The sequence below is a fragment of the Rhipicephalus sanguineus genome, chromosome 1 (assembly GCF_013339695.2).
Source record: "Rhipicephalus sanguineus isolate Rsan-2018 chromosome 1, BIME_Rsan_1.4, whole genome shotgun sequence".
Taxonomy (NCBI): domain Eukaryota; kingdom Metazoa; phylum Arthropoda; class Arachnida; order Ixodida; family Ixodidae; genus Rhipicephalus; species Rhipicephalus sanguineus.
Window position 1 is genome coordinate 53,564,231 of NC_051176.1, and position 2,637 is coordinate 53,566,867.

General features: G+C 43.8%; 1 non-coding gene across 1 annotated transcript; it reads right to left on the reverse strand.

The window, feature by feature from the left end:
* Positions 1-468: 468 nt before the first annotated feature.
* Positions 469-541, reverse strand: Trnar-ucg (transfer RNA arginine (anticodon UCG)). The gene has a single exon. It is a non-coding gene; the product is annotated as a tRNA-Arg (tRNA).
* Between the last annotated feature and the right edge of the window lie 2,096 nt (positions 542-2,637).

Genomic DNA, 2,637 nt, shown 5'->3' on the forward strand with positions numbered 1-2,637 from the left:
GGTGCGAACGCTTGGCTTCAGCCCGAATTTGTCTCTGGTTGGACACCTATGTCGTGTTTGTGACTGTATGAGAGGTGCGAACGAGTGGTTTCAGTGCGAGTTTCGGTCTCTGGAGCACGGTGTAAGAATACCGTGCTCTGGAGTTTGTACATCCATGTCGCGTCTGTGACTGTGTGTGGTTTAACTCGAACCTCTCTGCGCTGAGAATCAACGTAGAAAACAACCCAGCATTACCTAGCTAAGGCCTGGAAACAATCTAGAAGCAACCAGATCAATGTTCAGAATCGTCCAGTTTCGCTGTTTCAAGGCTTGCGCGGCTTAGTGCTTAGTGCAAGCTCCAGCATTTTTTTTTCTGTGTTTGGTTTAACACAAAACGTGAATTCTTCGTCCGACGTTTACAGCCGGTTCATAGGTCTTCATAATTTTGAATAAGTAAAAATGAAAAAAAAAACTTTAAAAAAGAAGAACCGTCCGCGGCAGGACTCGAACCTGCAATCTTCTGATCCGAAGTCAGACGCCTTATCCATTAGGCCACGCGGACTTTTTTTTTTTTTCTTTCATGGTATTTATCACACTTAGTATTACAGTGCACAATAATAGCACAAATAAAGCAAGCAAAAGTACAATCACATAGCGACAATATGCGCTCAAGCGTTACTAAGTGCACACTCGATGGCTAACACAACGTGCAGTAGAATGGTGAGAGTTCTTCACATCGTGTTATACTGGAAAGGTGGTGAGGCCGAGCACCTCGCCAAGAGGGGGTACCAGTCCGGTCTAAAGTCCAGGTCGTCATAAATGTCCTTTAGCTGAATAGTCATGCGAATGAAGTGCATGCTTGAAGAAATGGTGGGTTCTGCGTTACGGTCCTGCATACGTGTCTTCCATAAGCTATGCATACCCATGAGGAAAAACATATCATATGGCACTTCATCAAGCGATGTTGGTATAAGATAACGTATGGTGTGAGAATTGACGACAAACTTTTCTTCAGTGCTCTCTGAAGGACATCCCAGAACAGAATAGCGTCTTTGCAGGGAAGGACCCCGTAATCCGTTCATTCTTGCAGGTTACACTTGTTGATTGCTTGCCAGACTTAGTTGTTTCATCAAACTTCTCTGAGCGCCCGTGTTTGTGGGGATTCATGCAGGAAGTTTACCTCGCAGTTCGGTTCCTTAAAGCTCGCTTTTCCATGGAATACCTGTACACAGTCTCGCGCAAGGTACTATATAAGGATTTACTAACTATGCTCTTCGCGCCTCCGTTGTACCGTTCATTGTACTCCGATCTTTCAGGCCACGATGTGTTGAAACGTGTGTGCAAAATGTATATTCCTCCTAATTCAAAAACATTTTTCTATAAACTCCACTCTGAAACGCTTCCGGTAAGCACATGGTTGAAAAGAAAAGGCATTTTTGTCTCTTCTGTTAACTGCCGTCTATGTGATGTGCCGGAAACAATAGAGCATTGCTTTATAGGCCACGCGGACTACATGGTCAGCAGAGGACAACGCTGATCTTTGTCGATATTTTTATGTTTAAAAGTTCCGATACACCTGGCATTTGCGCATGGACGTTGATTGCCGAAGAATACCCATGCCAAGCCAAACTGTTTCGTATGAAATTGATTCCCACAATCCGTGGGATCTGCCGGATTTTTTTCGTATCCTGCATTTCACATATATTGTCTAGAGGTAGTTTTTGTTCGGCACCCTACAAGCTTGGTAAAATGTGCCGGACAGAAGGCCTCGACAGCTGGTATGGTGGCGCTGCGGCGCTAGGAATGTGGAGATATGTACGTCTGGGCACGAGCCTACATGAAGCCTTGGGTTTTAGGGACCGCTATAGTGAATGAACACACCCGCCATTTAAATAAGTAAGAGACGGTTAGAGTATTGGTGGCAGAAAATGAGAGAGAAAGGACAAAAATAAATATTAGGGGAGAAAAAATAAGGACTTTCTGCCGTGAAGGGCACAGAACTGGGTTGTGAATTTACGTTTTTTTTTTCTGTAGTAAGATAGATTTGATGGAAGTTAGCATAGCATATTTACACTCTTATTTGTTTGTTGAGTGCAAATCAGGTGTTGTTTATCGCATTCCGTTATCCTGCCAACGTTTTTATATCGGACAAACAGGAAGGTGCGTGAACGATCGTCTTCGAGAGCACCACTATACATGCCATAAGACGCCCGCAGATGGTTTTCTGTCAATACATTGCCAAGAATGCGCATGTGTTGTTTGACAAAACTGTCATTGTTAGAAAGAGCAACTGCGAAGTCACCCGATTGATAGTAGAAAGTGAGCAGATTGACTATTACGGTAGCTCTTGTATCAGCAAGACTTCGCTAACGCTGTCTGAGAAAGAAATTAGTTTCCTTCGCAAACCGTAAACATTTATCTATTGTGCGATTCCGCTGCAGTGTTTTTTGTTCATTCGTCCGGTTTTGTTTGGTTCCTGTATCTCACGAAGGTCACATGGTTTTGTGACGTGTAAGTGAAGGCACTTTTGTTCGAAGCGATCAAAGAATAAACTTTATTGTTGTGAGTAGCGCCCATGTGTCTAGTGTCTCTTCCTATGTGTCCTCCCGTCTACACCAGCGCTAAGAAACTGCCTTTCCATTATGCACCAACAAGCCC